The 12,545-nt window shown below is 47.4% G+C and overlaps 1 protein-coding gene across 5 annotated transcripts in view; it reads left to right on the top strand.

Moving 5' to 3' along the window:
- Positions 1 to 12,545, top strand: part of LNX1 (ligand of numb-protein X 1) — a 174,143-nt gene that overhangs the window by 81,149 nt on the left and 80,449 nt on the right. The gene's annotated exons all lie outside the window — the stretch shown is intronic.

Here is a 12,545-nt window from a genome sequence, read left to right as displayed (position 1 = left end):
GACTCACACACTCAAACTCTAAAGCGACACTGTCTCGTTCCTTTTGTTCGTAGCTTGAAAAGAGTATAGAAGGGGAATGGGAACAGCTTTTACCAACAGATAAGTGCTGATGTGTGTGCGCCTCAGTGTGGGGAGCATTTACGAAAGTGTATTCCTCCTCACTAACCTTTTGGATGGGGAAAAAAAAATCACAAGGGCTGGCTTATGTGTAAATTATAGTCGGTGGGCAAATGAGAAGGATTCTAATGAGAATCTGTGGAGCCCGGACTTGAGAAGCTCAGAGGGTCATATCCAGATAGAGGTAACCCCCGCCCCTCGAATGAGTGGTGACAACCAGGGCCCCTTTTATAATTAGCCTGACTAGTCAATTTGTGGAGCACAGTAGATGCCCAATAAATTCTTGATACCTAGAGGAGAGAACAATTGACCTAGGCCCTTGGAGGAAGACCATTCCTTTTGAGGACCCTGCATTTCTGGATTAGCTTGTCCCATTCTTTTGGAATGTAGTCCCAGCCTTCCTCAGATAAGAAGGCTCAGGCGTCAGCTTGCATGGTGAGCATCTCTAGGCTGATATGGCAGGTGGAAGCTTTTCTAGAAAAATATTCATGGCCAGAGCTACCGGGGATTGTGGCAATTCTTCTCTTCATCTCCCGTGATGGTGTCTCTGAAATCTAGCTCCAAAGCCCTCCTCTACACTCTTGCCCCCACTCGCTCTACTTGTTGGTTGCCGTCCTCATTTCCTAGGGCTGCTGTAGCAGTGACCATATGCTTGGTAAGATCAAACAGCACAAATCTCCTCTCTCACAGTTCTGGAGGCCAGGGCCTTGAAGTCAAGTTGTCGGAAGGGCCACACTCTCCATGAAGGCTGTCAGGGTGTATCGCCTCTTCCAGTCCCTGGTGGCTCCAGGCATTTCTTGGCTCATGGCTGCAGGGCTCCAATCTCTGCTTTTGTCATCATAGGACCTGTCGCTTGTGTCCTTTCTGATTCTCTGTCTTTTCCGCTCCTTAAAAGGACACTTGTCATTGGATTTAGGGCCCACGTGCATCATCCAGGATGATCTCCTCTTGAGATCTTTCACTGGATCACACCTTTTTCTAAATAAGGTCACATTCACAAGTTCCAGCGGGACATCTTTTGGGGGAACCACCGCTCAACCCACTGCAGGTGCTACCGAGGAGCCCCTCCACTAAGTGACTTTCAGCGTTATAGTCTAATTAGAGGAGGGCTCCTCACACTGGCTCATCAGTTTTCTTTTCTACAAGTAACATGAATCAAGGCAACTTTTCTGCTGAGTCAGTGGACACAAGGAGGCCATTCTTTCCAAAATGTGAAGCAATCCAGGAAGCCTAAAGCCAGAAAATTGCCAGGATGGCATTCCCAAACTAATTTGCCAGGACTTTCTGGAAACTTCCAGTCACAGGGAATGATTTATGAGAGAATTCCGTGTAGCTGTCACCTGATGCCACGGTTGTGATAATGAACTAATCAGTGAATTAACGACACCCTTCAGGTAGTGTGGCAGTGCTTTAGGCAGTGAGAAATCCGGTGTGGCACCGACCTCAAGGAGTTGGCAATCCAATTGAGAAGACGAAATTTATACACGTAAGAAATAGTAACAATGATCCAAGGCATAAAAGTAGGGTAAGGGGACTCCTGAGTGGCTCAGCAGTTGAGCATCTGCTGTCGGCCCAGGGCATGATCCTGGAGTCCCGGGATCGAGTCCCACATGGGGCTCCCTGCCTGTGTCTCTGTCTCTCTCTCTCTGTCTCTCATGAATAAATAAATAAAATGTTTTAAAAAAACACAAAAAGTAGAGTAGGGAATATGTTGAGAGAAGGTGGAGTTTGGCCGTTGCCATGAAATGGGTCAGGAAATGCTTCTAGGGAAGTGGGGGCTTTGAGCTGGACTTTGAAGTATGGAAGGGTTAGGCAAAATCATGGATGGAAAGAGAAAGCACTTAGGGCAGGGCACATGGCACTGCAGAGCGGTCACGAGGTGGCTGTGGGTGTCACCAAAGCTTTGGGAAACAGCTGAGAAGGGTGCTCGATGAGACTGCTGGGCCCCTTCACTGTTCATGGAACCAGGGCCATGGCATGGTGGCCACATGGCCCTGAGATGGAGAGACGCTTCTCTCCCCACCACAGGCCACTGGGATCTCGAAGGCAGAGCTGGGTGGAACCCTGGCAGGTGCTTCCTCCCGCCACCCTCTTCTGAGCTTTGGCATCTTGGCAGTGGGTGAGCTTGACCTGTGTCCCCACACTTCCTGCTGTGGAGATGCTCCTGGACTTTCCCTTGTCTCTAAGGCAAAGGCTCTGTCTGCATCCTGTCCCCTCAGAGCCCAGCTGGAAGATTGGAACTAATCCAGTAAACAGCGTCAGGTATAGCGTGTGGCCCTGGGGGTCGCAAACCCAAACGCAGACTGAGTCACTTTTTAAAAATATAGCTCTGAAACCCCAGCCGATTGGTCAGGTTGTCGTCAAAACAAGCCTTATCTATGGGCGCTCATGCTACATGAATGTGGAAATCGGAGGTAAGTGAGCTGATTCTCACACCAGGAATCAGATGTTCAAACTAAAATTTTAGTGTATTGTTTTTATTCCTGAGATCCCCGCGGGATTTCCCAGGGTTACGCTGGCCCCCGTGCTCTGCTCACAGCTTAATTTTGCCTGAGTGTCAATTTATTCTGTAGAATGGAATAGCCTTTTCTTTCTTTCTTTTTTTAACTAAAAAATAAAGTAATTTTTTATTTATTTTTAACATAATAAAGTAAAAGACACATAACCAAAAAAACAAAACAAAAAAATAACAAACAAAAACAAACCAGGCAGGAGTTATTTAAGCATGTGAATCATTCAAGTGTAATCATTCAGGTGTAAGACAAAAGGGAGTGGTGAGGCCTCTGAGCAACTGCAGTGTGTGTGTAACTCGAATGCTTTTAGACTTTACATATAATTTAATGTCTGTCGTATATATGTATATAATATAATATAATATGTATACCTATTATGTAATATATGCGTAATGTCTAAAAGCATTCAAATTCAATTTAAAAACAAAACCACTTTGTCCAATCCAGCAGATCGCTTCTGCCTGCCCGATTTGGCCTTCCGAGTCAATAGTTTATGACCCTGGGCAGCTCCACCTTTAAACATGTCCATTGTCACCTATTGCCTTGACCTGGAAGACGGTGAATTCACAGAAGCAGCCTAAAACCAGAGTGTTCGGTGTGGAAGCCCAGGCCCTAGGTTAGAGGCGAGGCATCGAGGATTGCTCTCAGGGCCTGGGAGAGGGTAAAGGGCAATGGTCTCTTCCCCCGGGAGCCCTCACCCCCACTCCTGCACAAACTCTCTGCACTACCCAGACCCCAGAGCGAATGTAGGAAATAGACTCTCAGTCTTGTCGCATGAGCACAGACGCAGCCTGCCCGTCTTTCTGGGCCCCTTTGCAGCCCTACACGTGAGGCAACGTATAGGTGAAGTCTTCAGAGCAGCACAGGTTCTGAGGACCCCTCACGTGAGAACGGGGGGCTCGGTTTGTTTCTTTAAATGCAGGTAGGGGTTTGGGCCCTAAAACCTGCTAAAACGGAAACATTTGGCAGGGGGCATCCGTTTTCATTCGTAAGCCCACCAGGTGAGCCTTACGGGCACTGCAACAGGAGAACTCTTAGCTCCAGCTCGGAGGCCAGCTGGCCTTGACCTCACCTGGGCTCGGCTCTCCGGGTCTGCACTGTATCCTCAGCAGCTTTCCCGATGGTCCCCTCTACCTGGTGAGTCCTGGGGACAGCTTGAGGGATGCTCGTCTCTGCACACCCAGCTTGAGGGATGCTCACTTCTGCACACCCAGCTTCTTCCATTAACCCGAGTGACGTGAGTCTGGCCCCTATCTTGGCCGATTGTCACATATTTCAAAGTCTGATCGAGATGACCCTGGTCTGGTTTCAGTGGGAGGAGGTGTTGATCCTGCTGGTGACGGTGCAAGCAGCCTCACTTCCGGTGTCGCAGAGGGCAGCACCGTGCTGGAGTAACCGAGATGGCCCCTGCTCTGTCCTTGGATCTCTAGTGGCTTCTGAAATGTTTCTCTACATATTTTGTTTTGCAAGAATTCCTGGGAAAAAACCTTAGAGCCTGCTGGGTGGTGGCGTGCATTTCAGGGTGTGCACACCCCCAACCCTAAAGAGCCATTTACAGAAAACTGACAAGCTTTGTCATCTTACCTCCACCTTTACGATTCCAGGCATCTGTCGCGCTCAAATACTTCTCGCTTTCGTGTCCTGTGCTGGTGGGTGCTGGGTTCGTGGCCATGGTGCAAGTCCGGGTGGGCCCCGAGGCCCACTTCGCAGAGTAGGGACCTGCCCATGGCTGTAGAGCTACAGGCATCCGGAAGACAGGCCAAGGCACGGTCACCGCAGGGTGGCCGGTCCCCGAAGCTCATGCTGCTGTCCTAGCTGTGTGGCTTCTCAGGAAGTGGCTCTCACTTCAGCTTATGGCCAAATATTTCGGGTCTGTAAGTGGCGTATCCGTGAACAGCACTCGTGCCAGCATCTGGAGGGAGAAACGCCGCTCTGACCCCTGGAGAGACAGCAGATCCAAGCAGGGAAGGTTTATTCCCCCTTGGAGTTCTGTGCTCAGGAAATTAAGATGAGGGACTCCGATTTCATAACTTGAACCGTGTAGGGTTATGGAGAGATGAGGTCTCCTGGAGAAACTGCCAAGAGCAGCAGGCGTCCTGCAGCAGCCTCATGTGCGTCCTCCCTAGAGAGTGCAGGGTAGGGCCCGGGATTCAGAGACACAGAACACCCACCGAGTGTCTCAGGTCCAAAGACTCCAACCACCCACCACCTCCCTAGCAGAATGTTCTCGCACCAAACTGCAAAACACGCTTCTGACAAACTGCATCATCTTCCTGCAGCAAAAACATTTGCTTTGGGGCCGGCAGGCCAAAGAGCATCTTAAATCACACCTAGCTGGGCATTCCGGGCACTCAAGTGAAGATTGCTTGCCCTAGTCTTGCGTGGCACTCATTTGGCCCTGGTCCCGCTTCTCGAGTTCCCTTTCTCTAGGTCAAGGCTGTGCCGCAGCACTAGCCTTAGTGATGTCTCTGCTCCCTGCTGACTTCAGCTAGACGGGGGCTGGGTGTTGGGCCCTGAGCCATATAGCCTAGGAGAGCATCCTCTTCAAAAGTCTGTACCACGTGGAGCTCCGCAGGCCAGTCTAGAGGGTTGCAGTTGGGCCCTTTCTGGCACCAGGGAGGAGGGAGGGGAGCACGGGGGGATTACCTCAGCCCCCATTTCCTCTGCACTTCATTGTGTTAACTACTCCCGACACTTTCCAAGTCTAAACCAACAGGGTGAGCTTTATGGATTTGCCAGTAAACACTTTCCAAGTTGGGCCTCCAAGAATTTGCTTCTTTCTCATCAAAACAGAAAAGGAAAAAAAAAAATTGCTGATCTCTGGATTTTTCTTGTCCTATGTTTTGAGTATCTGAAGTCAAGTTTGGATTAGACCCGGAAGGAAGGAGGTAGGGTTTATAGAGGAAATGGGGTGAGGTGGAGAAATCCTCTTCCAACGGAGAGGAACAGGGTCCAATCTGCGGGAACAAAGCCAGGGCCCATTCGGGTTCAGTGAGTCTCTTAATGTCTTTCGAAGCATTGCAGTTTAGCACATGTTTAATAGAGCATTTTTTCTTAAATCTAGAAACGTGTGTATTTGGAAGGAAATTGAAGCCGCATGTTCCTGGTTCATTTATATACTTCACTCATCAAAATGTTGCTTTGTAATCATTCTTTGATGTCCAAATTTCACAGGGATCTGATTTAACAATCTTTTTATTTTTCTCATTGAGAATCAGCAAGTTCTCTTTTGCCAGCCGTAAAGCAACTCCAGGCCCAAGCCATTCACTTTCTGGTCTAAAATGCAAACTCCAGGAGTTTTGAGATCCCACTCCGATGCTTGGCAAATTGTGGTTGCCTTTCTTTGGGTCACATGACTAAGTCAGGCACATGACCAGCAAAAGTGAGGATTTCTTTCACGTCAGGACTCACTCGCTGATAGCTTCATGTTTGATTGGCTTTATTTTCTTTTTAACTTCTTATAATGAAAATCTCAATGCAAACGTAGAAAAGTCTAATAGATCCCCATGTACCCTATCCCCCACCTTAAATAACAAGTCCTGGGTATCTCGTTTCATCTAGAACTTCAAATTGTTTTGAAGCAAATCTCAAAAACCCTGTTTGACTTGTAGACCTTTTAGTCTTTATCTCTAGAGGGTAAAGATTCTTAACCGTAACACTACTATCACATCAGAAGCAATTAACTATGATTCCTTAATATTCAATATCCAGCCAGCTCAATTTTTCTCCATTTGCCTGTCATTTCTTCTTACAGGTTATTTGAATCACGAGCCAGATGAGGCCTACGCTTTGCCATGTCTCTCATTACACCCTACCTTCCCCCTCAATGCAAAAGGGAGGTCATGAGGTACATGTTGAGGAATATAGCTTTGGCAAACTCCAGATATAAGCTAGTAGCTGGAAAAAGAGAAAAGTAATTGTATTAATTTACTACCAAGTTGAGGGAAATGTAAAGGCAAGAGCCAACACAATCTTATGAATGTAACCAGAATGAGTGTGTTGTTGTCATTGTTGGTTTGTTTTGTTTTGTTTTGATGGTCTTATCCAGAGCTTTGAGGGGAACTTCAAGAGAATGAGGGAATATCTTCTCCCGAGGATGATAATCTTCCAACTTTTTGGTCACAGACCTGTATCAATAAGGAAATCGGTCCATGTGCCTATCTGTTGTATGGCTATCTAGTTACACCTGTATTCCTATATTCTACTCATTAGAAAACCTCGCACAAATACCGGTAAAGGATCAAGTCTACGTAAGAGTTCTATTACATCCTCCCCACATTCCCCATGGGTGTCTGCACTTTGGAGACCACCACAGAGTCGCAGGCTCTCGGGACTCTTCCTGCATTAGAACACCACCCCTTCAAAGTAAACAGAGTAAATTTCCCATTGCCCATCTGTGGGATTGGCTTTGGAAGGAATAGGGCAGGAAATGGCCCATTTTTGCAGGCCAATGAAAACTTGTGGGCCAAAGAACCAGACGTCTTCTTTTCTTAGTCACTTTTCCCTTTTTTTTTTTTTGGACCATCACTGCTTCCATTGTATGGTCCCTGTGGACCCTACTCTCCCAGCTTCCTCCACTCTCAACTGTACCTCTTTTCATAGCCCTACCCCCACCCTCAAGAGCAGGGCTGGGGAGGGCCCAGGGTTGTGGAAGCTGAAGGATTTAGAGTTTGAGGAGTCCTCTTTGTAAGACACAATCATGAATTCATACTTGCTAGGTCCCCAGGCAGGTCCTTGGAAGGCTCCTGCATGCCTTGAGGTATAATCATCAGTCTTACAGTAACACCCTCCCCACCCCCCATGTGAGCAATCCTACCCCCCCTTCCCCCCCCCCCTCTCTTTCCACATAGAGCCAACTCTGGGAATTTTGGTACCCACTTCTCTTGTGTTTAACTCTTGCATATCCAGAGCTAAGAAGAGTTTTCTCAGTGCTCCATGGCCCAAGGAGGTACCTGTGACCCCTTCTCCATCCTTTTCTTCATTAGCATTTCTACCTAGAGTAAGAAAAGGAGAAGCCAGGGCCCCAAGACAATGACTAAGTCCCTTCATCATCCCGACGACCATAATCAAATGGCCTACCACTGAGAAGGCTGGTGGTAAGAGACCTTGGTGACTTGCTCTGGAGTCAGATTGACTCAGGTTCCTATTCGGTCCCTGCCAGCTGGGCAGCCTTGGGCAAGTTACTTAGCTTCTCTGAGCTTTTCTCATCTATACATGGGAATAACCACACCTGCCTCACAGGTTGTGGTAGGTATTGAGTAAGCTTATGTAAAGCACATAATACAGTTCCTAGTGTATAGCAAACCCTTTGAGTGTAGACTTTATTAATAGCAGTAGATACAAGAACATATTTCTTCTGGTCCAACCTTCCCATTTATATAAGAAGAAACTGAGGCACAGTCATTTACCTGAATGACTCAGTTTGTCTGCAACTAACTACGTGACCTCGAACACGTCATGACACTCTGAGGAGGAAAAATGATAATGCACTTATTAATGTATCCTCAGGAAACAATAAAGCCGGAGTTAGTTATTAAAATTTTATACAGCTTCGGGCAAAGCAATGGCATAAACGTGCTAGGATGATGCACCTGACCACCCACGTCACCTATTAGGAATTGGGTGTCCTCTGAGGGGATCGCCCCAGATGAGCATGCTCAGAATGCTCTCTCAGGAATTCCTCGACCAATTTGCCAACAGGGGCCCTTGACAGTAAAACGGCTTAACATTTGAATATGGCATTCCAGGGTTTTGTTTACAATGGATGGATGGCCGTAGAGAAGCAGGGCTGAAGCCAATCATGAAGCAGTTACAAGCTTCAGCTTGTAGGGATTAACCTCTGAAGCCACGCAGCTCCGAGTTCAAATGCTGCTGCATCACTTACCAGCTGTGTAACCTTAGATTAATTCACCTCAGCTGGGCCACAGGTTCCCGTCCTTAAATCAGAGCTCTTAATGGTAACACCTACTTCATGGGGTAAGAATGAAATGCACACGTGAAGCTCTTAGTAGACACCTGGAATATCATAAGTGCACTGTAAACATTAGCTGCGGCAAGAGGAGATAGATGAACTCACTTGGACCTCATGGCAAATGCGGTGAATCCCCATCTTACTAATGAGAGAACCAAGACTCATTGGGGTTAGGGAAGCTCCCCTAGATGAGCCAGCCAAGCTGGAACACAGGCATCCTGATTCTAGGGCCAGGCCTTCCCCCAACCCGACCCCACCTGGCACCCCTCACCACATCCCCCTTGGTGGCTCTGAAGATGGTGTCACTGAGGTGGGGGTGGGGAGGCGCGGTGGTCAAGTAGCTGCAGGTCTTTCTAATTCCCTGTGATGGACTGCGATGGATTCTGAACCAGAAACGTAAATTGCTTTCTAGATGAAACTTTTCTGGGCAAAACGTTTGTGTAGTTTCTCTGGCCAGTTAAAATTGCGCTGAGGATGGAGCTTTCTAGCAGGTATAATTATTTTTTTCCACTGAAATAGGCATAAGAGGGCTCGGCCAAAAAAACCTCTTTGGCCTCATGAGCTCCTTGATGAAGGAAGAGGCTACCCAAGGGATTCTGTTGTGAATGCATTTGCAAAAGCCCTTTGCTCCATAATGCTGTGGTTTTTATAGAAAAACAGCCGGGGCGACCTTCAAAAGCAGAAGCCCCTTCCCCCCATGACACAAACCCTGTGAGGACCTGAGGGGTCACCGGGGAGGCGCAGGTCACAGAGTGTTGTGATCATGAGCGTGGACTCTAGAGCCAGCCAGACACCAGCTCTGTGCTTTCTAGATGCGATGTACGTCTTTGGGCAGCTGCCTTGACTTCTCTAGCTCAGCCTTGTGGTGTCAGTAAGAGCTCCTGCATGTGCAGCTCAGTACCATACCTGCGCGTGGGCAGTAGAGACCGACGGTAGTTATTTTGGCTTCCCCCTTTGCTACTCTACAAGCCAACTTCCTTTCTCTGTGCCCTGCTTGCTTTTTCTCCTTAGAAAAGAGCCCCATGTGGTATTGGACAGTGGTGGTGTCGGCGTCTGATTACTGGAGACCCTTTCCGGAGGTGTATCCCCACTTTTGGCCGTTCTACGCAGGGCAGCAGCCCGACCTCATCAGAGAACCATCATTCCTTTAATGTCACAAAAGAATGATTAAACACTTGAGAGATACTGACTCTCCATAAAAAAGCCCCCCAAACGCTTATGACCTGCTTCAGAGAATTTACAACTCTAGATGGTAGCTAGGCAGGAATGGTGTCGAGGGCTCAAAAATAGAGCAGGGGAGGGACAGGGAGACCAAGAAAAAAGGGTTCTAACGTAGGCATTGTGTCTTCAATTACCAAATAACCAGACAGCTTAGGTTATCCTGTGAGAAACGTGGCCAATTTGGATTTTCTTTGAAACCCCTCATCAGTTGCTTAGTATCGTCAAAGAAAAAGCATCAGGGGGACTAGTTAACCTCTCAACTTCTCATGTGGTTTCTCTGTACGTATATCCATCTCCCCTTTCTCGGTGTGGTGGGTGGGATCGGATTGAGACACGTGGACCCCGGAGGAGTCCAGTGGTTTGGTTCTCCTTCAGATTCTTTGTCCAAGACCTAACAAAGGCAGAGCGTCTCTATTCATAAAATCACTGCGTTACAGAAACAGATTGACTGCTTTGTCCAGTTGAAGTAAATCCATGTTCGGGAAAAAAAAAAAAAATCCAACAAGTCATTTCCCACTTCTCAAAATTCTTCCCCTCTAGGTGTTTTGGGGTTTTTTGTTTTGTTTTGGTTTTTGGTTTTTTTTCCCCCAAACTAAGCATTAGTTTGGCAATTAGTGAATTCCCAATTTTACTAATTAGTGAATTAGTAAAAACAAATCACTCGTTCCTGGGAAGCGTATAATTTAATATCAAGTACCTGTGCAACACCAGGCACTTTCTAAGGCCCTGACGATCCTGCAGTAAGTGTATATTCCAACGAGCTGGGCAGTCAACAAACATCTGGCATATCAGATAGAAATAAGTGGTATGAAGTGAAACAGCAGGTCCTGACCCTGGCTTATTTATAGAACAAGGCCTCGGAGAAAGTGACGTTTGAGCAGAAACCTGAAGGGGAGGAGGGAGGGCCGTGAGGACGTCTGATATCGGAGAGCTTGACTTTGGAGTCCTGCTGACCTGCTGGCACCCCCTGGGTCTGACACTGTCTCGCTCCGCGGCTCTATGTGTGGCCTTAACCCCTCTCCCCTGTCGGTTCATCCATAGAGCGTGGCTCCTGCAGCATAGGCTTCCCAAGAGGAGTGGGACCCTGGGAAGGGAGCTGGTGCCTGGGCAGGAGGCCCAAGGGGAGTTCCTGCCATCTGGGCTTTCACCTTGGCTGGGTGGTTTCTGAGGGGGGCTGGGGCAGGACTTCCACCTGGTTAAACATCTCTCTGGGTCACGTGTTCCCCAGGTAGTTCTAGACGAGTCTCCAATACCAATGGCCTTCCCCCATCACCACCACCCGCTTTGCTCCAGGGTGAATTCCTGTTTCATTTTCTCATCCCCCCCGACACACACACCACCACCACCACCACCAGTTGTGTTGCTTCCTAAGTTTCTCCAGCCTGGTCATACCTGTGTTCGGTGGACTCTGTTTGCAGGTGTGTCTATCTAACCTGGTTGTCCTCCTTCCTCCCGTCTCCGGTCTCCTGTGGTGCTCCCCACCTGAGTGTCCTCCATCGATTTCATGACACCCTGTCCCAGGTAGTGAGGCAGGGTATTGATGTGACGGTGGATTAAGATCCCCCCCCAAAACACCTCTCCATAACTGGGCTCATTATCTTGTTTGTTTGGGATTTCCATCCATTTTCAACCCCTGTTTGAGTCTCTGGACTGGAGAAGGGCTTCCCCGAGCCCCACCGCACGTTCAGCTCCACGCCCTCCTCCCCATAGCCTTACATTCTTCACTACGACAAGAACTGTATTAAAGTCCTCAAAGATAATCTCATAAACTTGTCTCTGGTCCTTTAAATGCAGATCATTCTTTGCTGATTCATCCCTGGTCTTCTGACCCTTTTAAATTTCTCTCCCCTCATATTTATTCCACATCCAACAACTGCATATATCATGTGCTGATTTCTCCCTACCCTTTCTGTTTTCTTTCTCTATCACTATCATATGTTGTTGGTCTTTTTCCCATCTTCTGACGTCCCCCTGTGTGCAAGGTAATTTTTCAGAAATAATTATTCATCTTTACTGCACCATTGTTCAGTAAGCATGTTAGTCAAATTCTCTTATTCCCTGAGGGTATGTGTCATCTGGAGCAGCTGATTTATGTGTGTTTGTGTTTGCCAAATATTCCTGTACCTATTTTCTGTCCGAACTGATCCACGCGAGTTTATAACTCTCAATTGTACTTATTTGTGCTTACATTTTTAAAGGAGTTTAGCATTTTGTGTCTTTTTTTATTATTATTATTTCAGTGTTGGCCTCTTTTTAAAAAACCTTGTAGATCTGTGTTCTTTTAAGCTTCTTGGCCTGTGCTTTATGACTCAGGGTGAGCTTATGGATTCTAAGACTATTGCTAAATATTCTTTTGTTTCAGCTTGTATATATTTTCTCTGAGCTTAATGGATACAGTCCATTGTCTGGGCATCTTATTCTTTTTTTTTTTTTTTTTTTTAATTCATGAGAGACACACAGAGAGAGGCAGAGACATAGGCAGAGGGAGAAGCAGGCTCCCTGTGGGGAGCCCGATGTGGGACTCGATCCCAGGACCCCGGGGTCACGACCTGAGCCGAAGGCAGACAGACACTCAACCACTGAGCCACTCAGACGTCCCTGGACATCTTACTTCTTATCTCAAGTATTCAGAACTGTTTGGTGAACCTCAGGCTCTGGGCATGACTGAATAGATGTCCACTTTTTCCATTTCATATAGAGACTGGAATTAAAGAAATTATGAA

This window comes from Canis lupus, chromosome 14 (genome assembly GCF_048164855.1).
Source record: "Canis lupus baileyi chromosome 14, mCanLup2.hap1, whole genome shotgun sequence".
Lineage (NCBI taxonomy): Eukaryota > Metazoa > Chordata > Mammalia > Carnivora > Canidae > Canis > Canis lupus.
Note: the sequence above shows the minus strand (reverse complement) of the source record. Positions and strands in the feature narration are given on the sequence as shown.